Raw genomic sequence first — 21,801 nt, forward strand, 5'->3', positions numbered from 1 at the left:
AACTATCACGACGCCAGGAATTCTTTTTAATAAACATTAATTTTTGGTGCCACGCGCAGGACAGCGGTGTTCAATTCACACAAGTTGATTTCCACCAAAATTTCTTCCAATCTTTATCTAATACAGTGATGAGCGCGCTAATAACCGGCAAAATAGCGCAAAAGATGGAAAACATATTAAATTCTGAGATAATTTTAACATCTCTACTAGTTTTATTTCTTTTTATCTCACAATTTATGTTTTCCATCTTTTGCGCTATTTTGCCGGTTATTAGAGCGCTCATCACTGTATTAGATAAAGATTGGAAGAAATTTTGGTGGAAATCAACTTGTGTGAATTGAACAATGCTGTCCTGCGCGTAGCACCAAAAATTAATGTTTATTTAAAAAAATTCATGACGCCGTGTTAGTTAACCGATTTTAATTTTACAAATTGCAAATGAAAATCACAGTAATATTCTATATGTAAAAAAATTTCAACTTGCTACCAGGTTTATTTTCAGTCCTGCAACATTTTATAATTTTTTTTTACTAAAGCTGGATTGCAAAATTTATTTTGCAAAATCTATTGAACCGATCTTAATAAAATTTACTATATTCTTTTACTATATTATATAGTTTTTCTGAGTAAAATATGAAGGTCCTACATGTAGCAGAAATAGTTGAAAAACATAAAATACGAATATGTACTTGTTTTTTTATGGTTTTTTTTGCAATTATTGCTATTTTGCAACAAGTGTGACAATTTTTAAATTTTTTAACCATTCTTATATTGTATAAAATTTAATTGCGCAACTTTTATGCCAGTGCAACTTTTTTCGGAAGTGAATACTTTTAAAGTTATAATCAAAAAACGAAGAAAAGAATCGAATTTTTCCTTCATTTTTTGACATTTTAATTATTTAAACAATATCCACAAGGAAAAGAAAATGTTTTACCTGTAGTTGGCTGTATACCATCAATCACAAAATTGGAAAGAAATGCTTTCTAAAAGGTATAATTTTTTTTTTATTAAAATCCCTTAAAAGGGCTCCATCACAACAAAACGTTTTCGATTTTTATAAAAAATCATCATCAGTGTTCGATAAACTGGATGCTAGCTGGGGTCTAGGACATTTCGCCGTCGCCGTTTCGCCGTCGCCATTTCGCCGTCGCCGTTTCGCCGTCGAGCCATTTCGCCGTCGCAGTTTCGCCGTCGAGCCATTTCGCCGTAGCCATTTCGTTGTTAGCATTCGTACTTATAATTTCGGGATGATCATTACTTGTATATAAGTTTTGAATGGTTTCCGAACGATTATATACTATCACTTTTGCATAATGACGTTTTTTATTTTTAATACAGTAAAAACAATTTGAAATCCCTTTTCTCAATATCAAGATTAGTCCGAAACTTCAATGCCGATGAAGATATTTTAGAATATCTTAGAGGACTTGCCCATAATTATGAAATGTAACTTTTTGAATATTTTTAATACTGTAAATATTTTATTTTTCAGACGAAAACAATGTATAGTTGAATACGAAAATATAACTTGGTTTTACGTGGTTTTACTAGCAACATCAGCATTTTATTTACACTGACATTTAGTATAAAAAAAGTTAGTATGTTGTTATCACGTTCTTGTAAACTTAACCAATGCCGGGATGGCGACGAAGAAACGGCCGACGGCGAACTGGCTCGACGGCGAAACGGCCGACGGCGAAGTGGCTCGACGGCGAAACGGCGACGGCGAAATGGCGACGGCGAAACGGCGACGGCGAAACGTCCCAGTCCGTGCTAGCTGAGTACAAAGGATTTCTTTCCAATTTAAACAATGTTCCGGACCTTTTTGTGTGGGAGGATAACTCAATTATTATTATATCAGTTGATTCCAAGCAATTTCTGCAAACAAATACGAGTCACCTCTCAACGTCCATCTCAAAACAGATGCGCCCTGGACTATATCCCATTGACAAAAATCAAAATGTTTCTTAAAGGTGAACAGTGCAGCTTTCGTATGAAAATTTTGTAAACATTTTGCCGATAATGAAGTTCGTTTCTATAAAGCTGTTAAATAAATAAAAGTTGCGCGATTTTTGCCATTTTTTTTTATTTCTATGAGATCAATGGAATTTATCAATACCATTGACACACCGGACTTTATGGAATTAGATCATACCCTATGATTATGATAGATCAACCTCTACTGACGGGTAACAAATCTAATTAGTTAGGTTATTAATACTATAAATAACACCGTAAACGCAAACCGCCGCAGCTAACGCAATGGTGCGAGGATCGTCCAATCGCGAATAGTCGTGAGTTAAACTTACATCCACGCCGACAGTCACAGTTCATTGAAATGTTTTTTCGTCTTCTGCATTCTTTTTGGAACGAATCCTACTGGTATTTCCCAACGTTGATACATATTTGAAGCCTCTTCAAAGATTTCAAATTGTCCTCTAATTTTAGTTAGTTTTAAGAGGCTCTCTTCGAGTAAACTGTAAAAGTGTTATCGAGACTATGTTGAGGATTTCAAGGATTTTATTTTGCACAACTAGTAACAAAACAAATTTGAATGATTCTAGTTCCTTTTTCAGTTGTGCTGTTTCGTCTCTTTTATTTCTTTTGTTACTTGTCAGAACTAGACTTGAAAGGCACTTCAAAACATCGCAAAATATGTATTTCAATGCATTGACTGCATCAAATCTTCCAGCCTAGCATGTTTGATTGAGAGGTTTTAAAGTCACTTTCGAGGAACATATTTCAGATTGGTATGAGGACTTCAGTGCTGTCAGTGGATGGAAAAGTATGAAAATATGAAGGTTTATTTAGAGAAGATGCAGGAAGAGGTAAACCAGATTGATGAGGAGATACAGAAAATTGAAAAGGTGGTAGAAAAATTCGAGAATGCGTTAAAATTCGATATGGAATAAGTGGAAGAAAAATTGAAGGAGATAGGAAAATGTCCAAAAGGAGGAGACCATCGGGAAGTAATTGTATACAGCTCGTGAGAGCAGAATCCAATTGGGTGGGGATATTAGAAAACGACATCGGGTACCTTTCATTAAAATCTTAAAAAACAAATTCACATATGCAGAACTTTGAAGACTACAAAGAAATTATAAGAAGCCATCTAAAAGACGGAGCTGCTTTGTGGTTTGAAAGCAGCAAACAAAATGAGGTTACCTTATGGAGAGATTTTGAGAGAAAAATTGTTTTAATGGTGCAGGTTAAAATCGATCATTGAAGTTGTTAGAATTAATATGCCGTGTACTTATTATAATCGGACAACTTGAAGTAGAACTTGACTGAAAGTACTTTGAAAAGTTTATTTGACCTCGTTAAAATCTATGCACGGCCAACCAAACGGGGGCCCCTTTTAGCCGGGGGCCCGGGGCACTGCCCCGGTTGCCCCAATGGTAGTTACGGCCCTGTTCTGGTAGCGTAGTCGTGTTCAACGACCCCTGAATAACACAATCAAGCCCTTAATATGCTTACTTTGACATGTTTATGCACTTTTGAATGCATGTCATGCACTTTAAAATGCAATTATGCATTTCTATCCATTTTTGTAGTAGTGACTTTTTTCCTGACATCATCCTGAACACAATGCAAAAAGTTGCAGGTCTCTATGTATTGTATTAAAAAATCGATTTATTACGGTGTTTTTAGTGCTAAATGCCCTGGTCTAAAACGCCGCTGTTCCAAAATCATCTAATGGACTTTGTTAAACCATTCATGACTTTCGATTGTCTTTTTATACATTGAACATAGCCGCCTATTATCACTAGACTAGTTTTTGTTGCTGCAAGATTTATATCGGTCAAGAGAAACACGTTATTATAATCTAATAGAATCGATTATATACAAAAATATCTGTACTCCCACAAATAATAGAACACCACCACAACCGATCAATAAAACATGTGGTACTAAAATGTATTTTTATGAAACCTAATAACATATGATTGCACGAGTGGTTAGAACCGATTATAACATTACAATAGATTATTAGATGGTTGAACCTCTGCCTTTGGAGTTTTTCTATTCTATATGCTACAATAGAGTCATTTTATCTACAGATCCTAATATTTAAAATTAGTGTTTTGAATCACTTCCAACCATATCTGTGAAATTTCTTCATGTTATGTGGTGTGATCAAATAGAAACACATATGTATAACGTAGTGAAATAAACAAATAGGTAGGTATATACTCGTATATACTAAATACATAACGAAATCAACAACATAAGCAACGAAACTAAAGCAACTACCAACTAGTGAAAGAAAGAAGACAACTACTGGTGGAAAACAAACGCCATACTCAAGAATACGTAAAAATAAATAAAACAATTAGAATCGAACTAAAATGTGACATCAAAAAATGGAACGGGTACTTAAGTAATAGAAAAAGTCATAGAAAGCAACAGGCTTAAAACGTGTTAGAGCAATACTGGGTGTTCAGAAGAATATTAAGATTAAAGACTCAAGTAACAAGGAAGAGAATAAGAAATATAAAATAACAAAGATAGTTGAAGACTTTAACATGGTAGAGCTCGCACAGTCGACCTAATGAACCAACAAAAGACAACGTCAAAAGAAAAAAAATCGTGGGAGCAGAGGTATTACCAAATACACACATCGGAAAAGTGTAAGGATATTTTTAGAAAGAGACGTAATTTCTTCTTCAGTTGATTTGGATAAATAGTAATCGATTTGTAGTGATTAATAGTATTTAATACACAAGAAAATTTGTTGAACTGTCAAAAATAAGGAGAGTACCTTTCAGTGCAATTAAATGTATCTTTATTATAAATGAAACTAGCCCAATCATTTGCATCACAGTTTTGATATTCCTGACACAACACTAATCTTGCAGCGCGTTTGCCTCTGCTGGAGATAGGTGGACATTTCAATGGTCTAACTAAGAGATTGGCTTCATGGAGATGATTTCTTACAGTATCACGGCTTATGGTTACCTGGTGTGTCTGCTGCAGGTCGCTAATAAATACAGATGCTGTAATTGTTGGTTGTTTTCTAGCGGTTAACACTAAAAATCGATATTAAGCTGAAGTTGTAGCGCGTTCACGTCCTGGATGGTGTTCGGCTGGGCTTTCAGTGTACAAAAATGCTATCACAATCGACTTATAACACTATGGGAGACTCACATGCGCTCAGCTACATTAGTTTCCCGCTTGTCGCCTTAAAGAAGGCCTACAGCCACAGATCACCTACCTCCTCTAGATGTTTCACGATAACGCTTTGGTTAAATATGAAAAACAGCGCTCCATGCCGCTTGTATCGGAACTAATGCAAGCGGGAATTTCAAAATGTAATTTTGGTGGGAAGAAAATGTTAGGTTAAAATATTTGTATAGTTGAAAAAAAAATAATTTGGTTTTAAAATATGCAAATTATTTTTAATTTCAAATATACAAAATACCATTTGGGAAAAAATAAGACATGACAACGTATTTTTATTTATTTATTTAATACCAGCAAAACCACTTTGTATATACTTTTTTACAAATCGTATCTTTACAAATGAAATTATTAATAGTTATCTTCCAAATACTTCTACAAAAGGGTATCTCAAATGATTGAAACATGTGTGCATCTCTACTTGTTGAAGGACTTTCAACTAAAACAAAAAATTAATATAATTGATTTGATAATAACCATATTCATTTCACGTAAAATAATTTGTATTAATTATATATTTTCTGTAGGGGTTACTTACTTGGTGTTACATTCGTTTGCTTCCCTACACCACTACACTAACTGTGTTACTTGTTCTCTAATAACAAATACTTGTTGAACTCATCATGCAAATGTAAGCTAGGAATTTGATCTTCCTATGGATGTTCAAATCACATTCGTTTTGTTTCAAAAACTATATTTTAATCCATTTTATCTAAATCAGGATTTTTTATTATTGCTAACAATCAGATAAACATTTTTACTGACATAAAGAAAAGATAAAAGATAAAGGCATACTGACATTACTGACAATGATGACAATTGACAAATTATAATGACACTCAGACTCAGTGATATAGAAGAAATCTTCACTCCAGGTGCATGGCGACATCTCAAAAAACGTATCATTACTAAAAATGACATTTAGTTTAGTATGACCTTGAGATACCTGCGTGAAACATCTATGTGCCTACAGCCTTATTCATCTCATCCAAAGTTAAGTGACGGCGGCACTCTATGATAAAAAACAATATTTTCAATACGCTAACTAACCAAGAACGTTATAGAAAGAATAAAATCTAAACTACCAGAATATTTTCTGCGGTATACAAACCATAGTTTGTTCCTCTCCTGTTAAAAGCGTTGTCAAATATTCATTATCACTTTTGACGTTTTGTTTTACTCACAAAAATGTACAGGATGAGCCACTCTACAAATTGAAATTGAAATTGAAATTAAACGACCACATAAATTAATTTTTATAAGGTTATAAAAATATTCCTAGACTTTTCCGATGTAGGTATACAATTATTTTATAAAATTTAATAAAATAAAGAAATTTGGACTTATAAAAAATAGCACAAGTTGCGGAATTTTTATTTATTCAACTGATTCAGTCAATTTGTACTCTACGAGCTTCCTAGTGGGAAAGTTTTGGCGTAGTTCTGATTTCTTTCATTATATATGGATTTTGGGCTGCTGAATCCGAATATGAGGTTTGCGGACAAAATTTCTTGCCGGAACATTGAAAAAATCGCGAAAAAATCGAAAAATTTCAGCTTTTTTTCGGTTTTTTGCTCAAGTCTCGAAAACTATTAACTTTTAGTAAATGGTCTGTCAACAGAAATTAAACAAACTAATTAAAATTATCTACAAACATCACTATTTACTTTTTTTCAGACGAACCGTTCGGTCTAAAGTGCAAGTTGAAAATTGCCAATTTTTAACGGTCTCGGCAAAACCCACTTTTTACATTCCAATACTTTAGTTTTTATTAGAATGCTGTCATTTGATAAATTTCTCCTAGTTTTTTGTACAAATAATAAATGTTAGTTCAGAATATGAATATGGTATGTCTCTTCTCACAGCTTCCATGAATCCATTCCATCCTAAAATACCGAGAATGTCTCTGCTTTTCCCTTAGAGCCACAGAAGATCAGGCACAGATGGAGTCACAGTTTCAGTTGGTGTGAACATTCACTTCGGATCTTGATTTCTGATAAACCTTGAGGTTTTGTTCTTTCAAAATGTATTAGTTGAACAGCTCTCTGACTTTCATAAACTTCAAATGCAGGTTTAGTTTTTAACCGAGGAATGGATTGGTTAGGAGCTATTGCATAATTTGGAGCAATACAAGAAATGCCACCCATGACGTAAAAAGTGTGGTATCCGTCGATTGTATGTATGTTAACCCGTTCTGTCCCAACGCTGCATATATATGTTTTTGAATAAGTAGTATTCCCATCCGCCGTATATATACGTTCAAGGTGTTATGGTCTCAATTTACCAAAGCCGAAAATATGCTTTGCTTATAAAATTTTAGACTCATTGGTGTCCCAATGCCGTAGAAATAGGTCCGAAAATGTTAGATTATTGTTCCCAAAGCCTCCACATATTTTAGATATATGCTACATATATTGTAGCACTGGTGGCAACGCTTTTAGGTAGCTGCTAGAAGGTGAAGCGTTTGTAGCCACAGAAAAGACCAGAAGAAAAGAAGCGAATCGATATACATGTGTGCAAGATGCGGAGTCGGCCTTTGCGTAGTGTCATGTTTTGAGGAGTACCACACAAAAGAAAACTTTTAATATTAATTTACAGTACATTATTTTTTTACGTTAGTTACATTTTTTCAAGTTGGTTTTGCTCTCTGATGAGTACTTTTGAACAGAAAACGTTTAAGTTGATTAAAAAAAACTCATTAAAAAACATGTTTTGGTCATTTATTTGTTTATTCATATGCGACGTATATATAAGGCAATGGGATTATAAGCATGAAAAAACCTTTGGGATTGAGGGACCAACATGCAAATTAAGGCCTAGCATAGAAAGGGTAAAAATCAGCGTTTTCGTACACCTGTTGTGTAAAGCACGGCTGGTCAATTTTCTGCGGATCGCCTGCGATTGCTGACACTTCCAGATAAGCAACGCGCTTGCTCAAAGTCTTGTAGCGGCAGTAAGGCCCAGATAGTTGGTCTCACGATTCCTTGAAGGGTTGGCCGTTTTTTCTACAAAAAGTACGGCTCAAGGAAATAGGTTGATGTAGCTTCCTCTTTGGGGTTTTGTTCATCCTATACAGAAGCTGTTCGCCTGGAAGTGTCAGCATTCGCAGGCGATCCGCAGAAAATTGACCTGCCGTGCTTTATACAGCAGGTGTACGATAACGCTGATTTTAACGTACATACAATCAACGAATACCACACTTTTCACGTCATATGTGGCATTTCTTGTATTGCACCAAAACATGCAGTAGCTCCTAAGCAATCCATTCTCGGATAAAAAACAAACCCGCGTCTGAGGTTTATGGAAGTCAGGGAGTTGTTCAACTAATTCATTTTAAAAGGACAAAGGTTTATCTCAAGGTTTATCAGAAATCAAGATAACAGATCCGAAGGAAATGTTCACACCAACTGAAACTGTGACTCCATATGTGCCTGATCTTCTGTGGCTCTAAGAGAAAAGCAGAAACATTCCCGGCCTCTTAGGACGGAATGGACTCATGAAAGCTGTCACAAGAGACATACCATACCTATGAACTAACATTTATTATTTGTACAGAAAACTAGGAGAAATTTATCAAATGACAGCATTCTAATAAAAAATAAAGTTTTGGAATGTAAAAAGTGGGTTTTGCCGAGACCGTTAAAAATTGGCAATTTTCAACTTGTACTTTAGACCGAACGGTTCGTCTGAAAAAAAAGTGAATAGTGATATTTGTAGATAATTTTAAGTACTTTAATTTCTGTTATAAGACCATTTACTAAAATTTAATATTTTTCGAGATTTGAACAAAAAAGCGGAAAAAAGCTGAAATTTTTCGCTTTTTTCGCAATTTTTTCAATGTTCCGGCAAGAAATTTTGTCCGAAAACCTCATATTCGGATTCAGCAGCCCAAAATCCATAGATAGTGAAAGAAATCAGAACAATCCCAAAACTTTCCTAATCAAAAAACAATTTTATTGAATCAAACAGCTTTATAGAAACGCACTTCATTTGCGGCAAAATGCAAAATGCATACGAAAGGTGCTATCTTCACCTTTAAAACGCATTTTGATGGGACATTTTGTCGATAAGATACTCTGACCAAAAATATTGAATTTTTACCGTCGAGTTGATACAAATTTTTGTTTATTTTATATTTTCTTAATTTAAAAAATTGATTTCGCTCTCTTAACTGACTTTCAAAATCTCCGGATGCTTCATGCGTTGTTTCTGACAGAACGGTTCAGTATACACAAAAAAATTTTGTTCAAAATTTATATTTCTTCTTTGAAATATTTTTTTCTACAGCGTACAGATTCTTGGTAAATAGATATTTTTCGTATTTCGCTCCCTACCAGAAGTGGCTAACTGTTTTGCATCTATTTTGGGGTCCAAAAATTGACAGTCTTAGCAAAATTCAGCCTATTCGTCTCGTTTTTAGAGATCAGATATCTGATTACTGGACTACATAAGCAAATTGTGTCTTAATTAGATCGAATTCTGCGTTAAATTAAAATATATTTACAAGATATAGACATTTCTAAGCAGTTTTTCTATTAAAAATCGTTTTATCTCCCAATTTATCTCTTAATAGATTTCCTGTAATAAAGGCCCGATTTAAGTTGCTTAATAAATTCCTCCGAAATTAATTCTTGTGATTTTAATGGGCTAACTGATCAACATAAGGTCAAGAAACCAAACTATCTATACCTATCATCATCAACGCATCGACAAGTTAACTATGCAAATCCCTATATATAAATTCAACATATCGACAAAATCCTCCAAACACATAAAATTTCTTCAATAACTTCGATCTTATAACGGGATTATTTATTCTTTTCTTTTGAGACCACGGAAGATGGGCAATTTCTTCTTCTTATCTGGGCGCGACTGGTCTTGCTTAACAGGTTTAATTATGGGTTTAACATTTTAAAAAAGTGACCCAGTAATTGTAGAGGGGCTGGACACCAACAATCGATGCCATGGTCAAGTTCTGATATATCTATTGTGATCTGTAGATAAATAAAGAAAGCGTCGGCTGAACATTGTTGTTTGTGGTGTAACTAGTTGGTCATGGCTTTGTTTCTTATTGGAACATGTTTAATAATCGTGCATCGGCCTGCATATCATATAGTACAGTATTTTATGCGCATATTTAAAAAGATTATAGTGCTGTGATTTTGATAAAATTGTGAAGCAGTTTATCTGAAGCAATTTATAAAAGTTCTAACAAGGTCGTCTATAACACATTGATCGCCATGTCGGACATATATCACCGATATCAACAATGCTTATTAAGCCACGTCGCTCATAATGCCCGACACGTTTGACTTCCCTTTCTTGTGAATTGGGCATACATTTATTTTTTCCAGTATCCTGGAATTTCTTCTGTGTTCCAGACATCTGTTATTAGTTTATGAAATATATCTTGAATTATTTGGTATTCCTCACATTGTCCGTTGTAACAACCTGCCTTAGGGTCCTAGGTCAGTTGAATGCAGATCCTAGAAAATTGGCTATCAACATGGTTCCCTTCCCCGTCTCAACTTCTTCATGTCCGGATTTGCTCCTCTCACCTTAAGAGGCAGCGCACAATACAGAGCGCTGACAGTTCCTGAGCTCACACAGCAAATGTTTGATGCTAACAACATAATCGGCTTGTGATCCGAGACACGGAGGGTACATTACAGTAGCTACAGTATTCAGAGGTAGGATGTTAATGAAAGAGGAAGTTGACGAACAGATGCTCAACATCCAAAAAAAGACCAGCAGCTACTTCGTCGAATGGATCTAAACAGCGTCAAGACAGCCATTTGTGATATTCCACCAAGAGGTCTCAAGATGTCTGCCCCTTTTATCGGCAACTCCACCGTCATCCAAGAATTGTTGAAACGAATCTCAGAAGAGTGTATAGCTATGTTCAGGAGTGAAGTTTACTTCATTGGTACACTAGAGAAGGTTCGAATGAAATGGAATTAACTGAAGCAGAATCCAACATAAACGACATAATACCAAGAAGCCACAGCTAATGAAGACCAGGAAGCCGAAGTCAACGAGAACTTTCGATTATTGAGCTACAACCCCTTCGCAAGAAAACCATCCCATATTTCCGGCTTAAGAGAGAGTTGTATTTAAAATAATTTAAGCGACTAGATATCGTTTATTAATTTTGGATCTGAAATCAAAAAGGTTTATAACTTTTATCTTTATTTGTCTCCTCTCCTCTTATTTTTTTATTTAAGCGTATTTTTGTACACTCTCTACATTCCCGTTTGTAAATTTCGAATACCCTACTTAAATTATTCAAAGACTTTAATACTTAAATTATTCAAAGATTTTTGTTGCTTTTGTTTCTGAAATTTTAGGAAGTGTTTAGATATTTAACATGTTTTGTATACTGTCTTTTTATCTATAAATGTTTGTCCTTCAATTTGGAAATTTCATCTCGTATATTGCCAATAATTGAGGATTTTAATGGAATCCATTATTTCCTGTCTTTTGAGCGGGTATGTTAGTTCTTTACTCTGGTTATGATCTGTTATCTTCCAATCCGCTACTGCATATAAACTGCATATGGTTTTTCTGTTGTAACAGACTGTCGAAACAGTTTTTTTTTTCAGTTGGCTTTTATTGCTGCATCATCACTGATAATTTGTTTTTCACTATTTCCTAACAGATTAGCGCCTGGTTTATACTCTTCTCAGAGTTTTTTTCAGGAATTAGTGTCATCTTCATTGAAATCTCCCTGCATATTTACTGTTTGGTCGTTTTCGTATGTCCTCTTCTTTCTTTTGCACATTTCTGCTGTGTTTCTTCGTTCTTTTTAAAATTTGGCACACCAAATTTTGTTTTCTCTATTGCTAATTTCTTTTGTCGATTGCTTGTTTAGATTCATCATTCACCAAAACCTCTTTTCTTTGATGTTTGTTAACCCTATCAATATTTGAGCCGTTTCTCATGTTAGCCTCTTGATAGTATTCTCTATTGTACTGTTTTCTTCCTCTTTTCTAGGAGCTCTCTAGTCAAATTCTTCTCGCAATTTTGAGGGTATTTGTTCTTCTCCTGTCTATTTATATGGCATCTAAATTTTATTTGTATAGAATAGAAAGTGATCCCTACCTCAGACTACTTCACTTCTAGCTCTCGCATTCATTACGTTAGCGTTAGAAGAGCGGTAACAAACTTTGTTACCGCTCTTCTGTCTATGATCATAATATCGACACCCCCATCGAACAAGGTTGTAACTCAGTTTTAGCGATTTTACAGGAGAGGCAAAAAACGAAAACATGACTTTTTAAAAATTTGTAGCGAAATGATTAGACTCTTTTACACTAATGTGATATGATATTTATATCATAATAAGGGATTACTGTGAGATGTATGTTTTGTAATTTTAATAACTATTGAAACTCTTGAGTTTGATTGAGATACAACCTTGAGATTAAACATGAGTATTCGTAGAAAAAGGTTGTAAGTCGCCTAACAACCATTTTACACTCTCTGTGTTAATTATTTTTCCCGTTTAACTATTAAAACGATACATCAGTATCAGAGTGCACCATCTCAAAAAACTTACTTCTTCACAAATCAACTTTAACTTATTTTTTCTGAGGGCAAATATTTTTAATCTGTTGTAAATAGTCCATTTTTTTTTCAAATGGAACAATATTTTGGAAATAGATGTTTATTTTATGGTTCTTTTAGATGATAATTTATAATTATTATTTTTTTTAAGAATTAATATTTTTTTTTGAGTTGGTGCGCTATGAAACGGTCAACACGTGATTTTTTTAATAGTTAGTGCGTTTGGTATAGGGTATTTGTATGGAAATCAAATAAAAAATTTTAAGTATTTATTTATAAAATAAAATTTATGGTATCAAAAATTATAATAAAATCAAAATTATTCCGAATTGTCACTTTCTTCAGCAGCGGCAGCTGTGGCAGAGGTTGGTAAGTTCTGGAAAAACTCGCAGTGAATTCTGGGTATTAGCAGAGCGACAATAAATCACGTTTTTTTTAGTTCTGGCACACCAGGAGGTTTATTATAAATAGAGAGGATGAGAGATGGTTCTTCATAAGCCACTCTTGTTCTATTTTGTCGAATATTTATGACCTTATATTTTTTATCAAATACATTATTTTGTATGGCTGGTCTTTCTCAAATCTTAGAATTTGCATTTCGCTACATTTTACATTTTACTTTGTCTCCGGCTTCATTTACAAAATTTTTCCCCATTTTTTGTAAATTTTTTACTTCATACACTTCGGCTGTTTCTTCTGTAGTTTACGGCCGTCCAGTTTTCTTAGCCAAGCTAATTATCGGTACCAGTTGCGATGGAATATAGAGCGGGTTTCCCTTCAGGTATCTTTTTTTTTCTTTTTTATGAGGGCATGCGTCGCATCAACCTCATTTTGAGTATGCCCAACTACTAAGAATTTGTGGGTTATGCTTTTTATTGGTAGATTTTGACAGCAATACAAAAACAAGCTAGCAATGAACTTGTTTTTGTTTTGGCCCGGGCAATTATCAGAATAAAATATTATGTGCTCATATTGAGCTGCGTGGTTCTTTAGATACTACCAAAGACACGTACCTATTTCATTCACACCTCTGTTTGCGATACCTTCGTGCCACAAAAAACTATAGCCATGTTTATGGGAAATATCAAAAATAGTGAAGTTGTAACATGATAGCCGCCACATATAAAAAAATCACTCGATTTCCTGTTGGTAGTGACAATACAGCTTGGAGATCGAAGCAACAAACTACAGTATTTCCATCTTGCTTTGAATTATTGATGTTGAACTCCTTCTCTAACCGACTCTGATTTTTTTCTGTAATATGTGCATCATAATTAAGTTGTTCTAATACTTTTTCATCTGCTGTTAGATTTTGAAATGAGTTGCAGAAACAACACTGGTCCTTTTTTGGCTGAAAAAAAGGAAATATTAAATTCCGTGTTAAAAATCATGGTGTAGTAATGGAGTTTTACGGGAATTTTCTGTTCTTCTCTACATTTTTCTTGATACATTCTGTACATAGTCGCTAAATTTAGAGATCAGTCTTAGGTACTGTTTGTTTGTCCTTGCTCTGCAATAATGAGAATCAATTAGTGGAAAAGATTAGATGTGGCACCTCACGAATTCTTTTTCATCATCTAGCACCCTTGGTCGCCCAGCATTTTCTTTTCCTCCGCGATTGTCATTCTGTACAAACCCTAACTCTGTTTTTTTTTTCATTGCGGTAATTATTATCATATTTGAAATGTTTAAAGTGTTCATAAAGAAAACCTTACATACTCTAATTTTTTCATTTTTCACCTCAAAGTAATAAGCTCTATTTTCACTTCTAAGACTCCCTTCTTTCTTAAATTGATATTTTGACCTAACCGGCATTACACTTTTAACTATAAAATCTCGCTGCCTATTTACATCACCAAGTCCCCAGTAGTTTTTTAACAGTTCTTCTCTTTCTGTATCACTAATTTTTTCTGAACATTTTATTTTGCAACGGTCAGTGCAAGCAGCTTTCACAGACCGTGCAGCGTTTTCGTTGCCTTTTTATCGCTCGAAAAAGTTGATCAACTAATATCACCTCGTGAGCACTGGTGTTATCTATCTATTGAAAACTTGTGTAACCACAAATATATATAGAAATAATTGCATGGTAGATACTTACAGCATCATCACTATGTCCACCACATTCTTCCATACTTCCATTTGCAACTTTTAACATATTATATACAGTGTTCTTTTGATCCTTAACTTTTTCCATGGCTGAATATTCATTATGACGTTACTATCTTAGTTTTCCACGCATATTATAAACTTAAATTTCAATTGTTTTTCACGTAAAGTATATTTATAATCATACACAATATAAAATAACTTCCAAAAGAGGCACCGAACACCTTAAATACAGAGAATAATCGCACGAATGACAATGAAGATGCAGATATTGCAGGTATTAACCGTTTCATACCGCACCATTATCAGTTGGTAGCTGACAACAGTTCTACCGATCAAGTTTCATTACGCACTATTTCACATGATGCGGTATGAAACTACGACGGTGTTAACAAAATATTCGATTCTGTATGTTAACAAGTCAAAAATTTTTTTATGGCGTTGGAATTTTTAAATGGTGCAATTTGAAACTGATAAATAAACATCTTTTAACCATTTCCTCATACTTATCTCAATATTGAAAAATTTTGAGTTGGTGCACTCTGATACTGATGTATCGAAAAGGTTGTATGTTTTGAGTTATTTGTAGTATAGCTAGGAGAAAATGAGTTTTTAAGGGATATTTAAACAAAATATCAACTAACAGTTTTCACAATTTTAATTGGAAATTATAAATTTTACAATAACAATAATATTCCATCACTAGGAAAAAATCATGGTATTAAATATCTCAATTTTTTCTCATTTTTATTGTGTATCGGTAAATATTTATTTCTAGACAATTTTACTTGATTACTTTAGTCTTTTACTATTAATATCTACTTCAAAATTAACATGTGTGTCCTTAAATAGGTTAAAATTTCGAATTTGGTTCTGATTTAATTCAGTTACGGATTTAGGCTTGCCTGATGCTTTTGCATATCGTATCATGGTTATCCATTGGTCTGGAGCATATACGACTTAATGTTTTTCCGTTTTTCTATAAGGGCATGCATTGAATCACCCTCGTTTTGTGAATGTGCTATTTCGAAAAATACATGTGTAATGTTAATATTACACTGTTTCACTATATAGAAGTATGTAGCCAAAACTATTTTATATTCATTTTGTCCACCGCAACTATCAAAATGGAAAAAATTCTTTAAATCCTTTTTTTTATTTTCATTTCGATAAATTAACTTATGAGATACACCATATGTTTAAATACTTAATAAATTAAACATGCGTGCAACAAAGTTGTAACTCATTTAACAACCCTGTTAATCGTCAAGTATAAAGAAAGTAAATATTTAACATAAGGAGTATCCAGTATTACTGCCTTTTTCACGCTAAAATGGCACACGTAAATTAAAATACAACTTTTTTCAATGGAGTATTAGCCAAACTATTGAGAATTAAACTATGTCAATTATATTGACGTGTGCGCAAGTTTTTTCTGAATTCGCCTGTGTTGAAATCTGAAAATAGATGTAACTTGAGTTACAACCTTATTCGATGGGGGTGTCGATATTATGATCTGTCTGGTTGGGTATCTACGTCTAATTGAGGGTAAAGCCTGGTACGGATTATTTTTAAGATGATTTTTAGAGTGTAACATGAAGTATATTGTTCGGTGATCACTGCATTATTCTGCTTTTTTCGGTATGCATATGAATGTTCGTGTTAACATTTCTTGTCTTGTCGTTCTTAAGGAAGACGTTAAATATGTCAGTTCCACGAATACCTCACACAACGAGTATATCAATAACCTACTAGACAAAAGACAAATAATACCTACTAATAAGTTACACGGTATTTTAGCTAATACAAATCATACAAATCATAGAACAAGTAGTGTTCTTTGCTTCTTACCGTTATGTTATGCACAAACTAACGTACTGTTTTCTACAGTATTTTGTACAGGAAGATTTATAGTTCGGAGTTCAGACGTATCTAGTTCCATTGTGTTAAAATATATGATTCCATATTTTTCAGGAATTATTTTGCGGATCCTTTAACACGAAGCGCGCCTCTAGCGGTCTGCGGACTTCAGTTTGACCACCGCTGCTGTAGTTTTTGAAGTGAAAACTTCTTAAGGGACGTTGTGCACTTTTTGGATGGGGAAAAAGCATTAAATTCGCGACCGTCATCGCGACCGTCATTGCGACCGTCATCGCTCATGCTATATATTATCTATGTGTATGTATAAATATATAAATTGTGTAGAGGTATTTAAATTTTAAATAAATGTAAAACCTATTTTAAGATGGGAAAACATGATTGATTTCGCGACCATCATCGCGACCGTCATCGCTTCGGCGAAATAAATTTTGTACGGATATACATGTTACGTGTATGTATATATAAATTGTATAAAAGTATTAAAATTTAAAATAAATGTAAAACCTATTTTAGGATGGGGAAAAAGCATTTATTTCGCGACCGTCATCTTTTTGACGAAATAAATTTTGTACGTATATATGTTACCGACCAAACCTGATTTCAGGAAAAACTAGTTTGTCCTATCGCGCGTTGGCCAAACCAGTTTATCCTAGGCCAAACTAGTTTTTCCTGATATAAATACACACACTTCAGGCCAAACTAGTTTAGCTTAGGCCAAACTAGTTTATTCTGATATATCTAATAAAGACTCACACTTCAGGATAAACTACGGCCTAGTCTAAACCAATTTAACCGAGTCGGAAGTAATTTAGCGAACATGTAAGAACTTTTACATGCCGGGAATTTCCAAATCACGTCCCAACAGGGATGGCAAACAAAATTATACATCGATATATTGTATATTATCATAATATGATACATCAAATGAAGATATTGATACATTACATGCTATAAATCAATATATTCTTGTATAATTAAATAATATATAAGTAAAATAATAAATAAAAGGATGAGGTTTTCTCCAAAAATTAAAAGAAAAGATACACTTACGAATAAAATCGAGTACGAATTAATATTGTTTTCACCAATTTTGAAAAAAATGTGAAAACGTTGAAATTTTCACGTCCGCCTGCCCGTCCGTCCGTTTGTCTGTCTGTCTGTCCGTGAACTTAACTCCTCCGTCATTATACCAGGTAGAATGACAAATGAGGAGTCAAATGAAAGCTTATAATCCAAGGATGGCACTAAAGGTGAGAAATTTGACCTAGGCTGTCTGTCCGTCCGGCCGCGAGTATAACTCATTCGTCACTATACCAGCTAGAATGACAAATGAGGTGTCAAATGAGAGCTTATAATCCAAGGATGGTACTAAAGGTGAAAAAATTTGATCTAGGATTTTCGGTTATAAATGCGACCGGAAGTACTGTTTTAAAGTCACCGGAATAGTACAAATGATATTATAATATTCGACGGGACTTCACAAGACGAGAACAAGTATATACATAGTTCCAGTTTCATGACTGTCTGTCCGTCCGTTCGCGAATACAACTCCTCCGGTATTAATACAGATAGACTTACAAATAAAGTGTCTAATGAAAGCTTATAACCCAAGGATGCTATTAAAGATGAGACATTTGACATCGGACTTCAGTTTTAGAGTTGCAACCGTAAGTACTGTTATAAAGTCACTTAAAATATGACATAAATGTAAATAAATATATTTCAAAATTCACTATTTACTTCATGTAGTGTAGTATTCAGCTCTATACCCTGAAAAATCCTTTTTTGTTTTCTTTAGTTAGAGTGTTCTTCCATATCACACGATCGAGTGCTTTCGTGGCTTGGTTTCCACGTACTATTTTCATTTCTAGATCTTTCATACAAGTGCCATTTCGGTTTATCATTTACCCTAAATACTTAAAAGTCTTACAACTCTTAATAGCCCGATCAAGGAACGCAAAATTTTACGAAAACCTCTAAAAAAATAAAGTAAGGATGAAAATTTGGGAATAGGTAGTTGAAATTGTCTAATAAGAAAAAGTTTACAATTCTACATCCTCTCCATTTTACAAAAATTGGAAAATACAGGGTGAAAAATTTTTTCTCGGGGGTGAAAAAATATACGTTCAAAATAAGTTCAAAAGTTTAATACGTTCAAAATAAGTCCGGAATTGGATAAAATGACTAATTCTAAGTAACTTTTGTTCTATACAGTTTTTTTACTAAGTCAATACTTTTCGAGTTATTTGCGAGTGAATGTGTTCATTTTTAACCAAAAGAAAAGAATGTTTTTGGACAATTTTTCGGAAATAACTCAAAAAGTAAGCATTTTAGCGAAAAAAATATTCTTAGTAAAAATATAGCTTATGAAAAATTGAAAAAAATGGTGTATGCGTGAGGTCTGTAGACCCAGTGGAAGCAGAGTTGCAGCTAATGAAATGTAGGTTCTTCTTCATCAAATTCCAAATCGAATATTTCAATGTGAAACAACCAAAAAATGGAGCACTTTTCGGGGAAAATCAATTATAACTTTTTTAAAGTGTTTAAAAAAGGTATATTTTTGTCTTTTAAAAAAACTTCTAACATTAAAGGTGAGTTACGCTCAAAATATTGTAGGTCCCTTTTATTTTTTTGTAAAAAATGGCGAAAATCATCCCTTAATTAGCTTCTCAAATAAAATTAATCGTTACCGCTTTACAAGTTACTTTACTTATGTATTGTTCATATTATCTATAAGTTTCATTGGTTCAAAGTGCTCAGTTTTGAAAACAATTGGGTTTAAAATAAAACATTTTTTATAATTTTGAAGAAAATCTTAATTGTTTATGGAATTAACTTAAAAACAATTAGGAATACCAAAAATCTCAAAGAGTAATAAAATGTACGTTTTGCTTTGCTGAATATTTTTGATTTTTTGTTTTCTTGTTAGACAAAAATTGGTTATGCTATGGCTGTTCAAAATTTGCCTAAACTCGTGATTAGTTACTCTTTCAAGCCATTTTAACTACAGCTTTTTCAAAACGAAGCACTTTGAACCGATGAAACTTACACATGATATCAATAATACATAGACAAAGTAACTTGTGAAGTGGTAATGTTAAAATTTATATGTGATGCTAATTAGGGGGTGATTCTCGCGATTTTTTTACCAAAAAATAAAAGGGACCAACAATATTTTGAGCGTAAATCACTTACTTTTAATATTACAAGTTTTTTTTTTAAACAAAAATAAACCTTTTTTTAAACACTTTAAAAAGTTAAAACGAATTTTCCCCTAAAAGTGCTCCGTTTTTGGGTTATTTCACATTGAAATTTCGATTTGGAATTTGACGAAGAAGAATCTACTTTTCATTAGCTGCAACTCTGCTTCTACTGGGTCTACAGACCTCATGTATACACCATTTTTTTCAATTTTTTATGGGCTATATTTTTGCTAAGAATATTTTTTTCGCTAAAATACTTTTTGAGTTATCTCCAAAAAACCGTACAAAAACAATGTTTATTTTGTTAAACATGAACATATTCACTCGCAAATAACTCAAAAAGTATTGACTTAGTGAAAAAACTCTATAGAAGAAAAGTTGTTTAGAATTAGTCATTTTATCCAATTCCGGTCTTATTTTGAATGTATTTTTTTCATCTTCGAGAGGGGGTATTCCCCTCCATTTTTGTAAAATAGAGGGGATGTAGAATTGTAAACTTTTTCTTATATAATAATAGACAATTTCAACTACCTATTCCCAAATTTTCATCCTTCCTTTATTTTTTTGGGGTCAGATTGTTCTTTGATCGGGCTATAATAGTGTCTTCTAAACTTTAAATCAGCAACCAATCTGTAATCAATTACTTTCGACTAGATTAAATTGGTTTAGACTAGGCTAAACTAGTTTATCCTGATATAAAAACATACCCTTCAGGATATACTAGTTTGGCCTAGGCCAAATGTCCACATTTCAAATGCTTCCAAACTATTGAGACATTGTTTATTAAGAGTCCTTGTCTCCACACCATACAAAATAACAGAAAATATATAACACTTTAGTACTCGTTTTCTAAGATTTAGGTTGAGGTCTCTACTACACAATATTTGTTTCATATTATTGAATGCACCTCTAGCCTTTTCTATTCTCTCATTTTATAATCGTTTATTTCATTAATGTTTGTCCCTAAATAGTAATAATTCGGAACTCGTTCCATTGTCTTATTATTTATGCGTAGATTGCTGATTCTAATATTTTTCTTTGATATAGATAACCATGAATGTTTGTTTTCTTTATGTTTAGTGACAGACCAAATTCTTCACTCGTTGCAACAACCTTATCTAATGGAGGAACATCGACTCCCAAAGCTGATAACGGAATGGCAACCCCCGGATAGAAGGAAAAGGGGCAGACCGAAAACTACCCGGATAATTGAAAACGAAAAAGCAGTGTCTGAGAGATATCTACGACCAGGAGATTGGACAGATCGACACGGCTGGAAAATAGAATCCGGAAAGCACAGGACGCTATAACCCGGTGTTATATATAGTTTTCGTAATATTTGTTCTCCATTTTCTACCATCTCTTTTCCCAATTTTATATAAAATAAACGTAAAAGCACTTGGCTATGATTTTAATAGCAGGAAATAGACCAAAACAACTCAACATCTAAACATACGACAAGAATATTAAACAAGTGCGTAAATTTAACGGTTACCGGTATTGGCAAAAACATTATCATCAAAATCTCACATATTTATCTTTTCACTATTATAACGTTTCGTCTTGTAACTGAATGAATTTGTAAAAATGATAAATTTATGGCATCATTGCAAGTCGCCGGTAGCCGGCAGTTTCTCTACCAGTTGGACTTTAAGATAAGCTTTTGAAAATGTTCATAAATAAGATGAATAAATCTTTTACATTTGACGGTATGAAGCACAGAGCTTGACTTAGGGAATTTATACGAGTTGATTGTTTTCACAAAGCTATATTATGTATATTTGTATGAACACCGGTACCTAATAGTGTGACATGTATTCAGATTCAGTATGGCTCTAAGAACCATTGAATTCTATACAAT

The 21,801-nt window shown here is 33.4% G+C and overlaps 1 protein-coding gene and 1 long non-coding RNA gene across 2 annotated transcripts in view; both read right to left on the minus strand.

The window, feature by feature from the left end:
- Nucleotides 1-21,801, minus strand: part of LOC114338817 (uncharacterized) — a 373,188-nt gene that overhangs the window by 222,016 nt on the left and 129,371 nt on the right. The window lies entirely within an intron of this gene.
- On the minus strand, nt 5,454-5,865 carry LOC126880087 (uncharacterized). Its single transcript, XR_007696402.1, has 2 exons — nt 5,723-5,865; nt 5,454-5,623 (listed from the first exon to the last, which is right to left on the minus strand). It is a non-coding gene; the product is annotated as an uncharacterized LOC126880087 (long non-coding RNA).

Source organism: Diabrotica virgifera, chromosome 2 (genome assembly GCF_917563875.1).
Source record: "Diabrotica virgifera virgifera chromosome 2, PGI_DIABVI_V3a".
Classification (NCBI taxonomy): Eukaryota; Metazoa; Arthropoda; class Insecta; order Coleoptera; family Chrysomelidae; genus Diabrotica; species Diabrotica virgifera.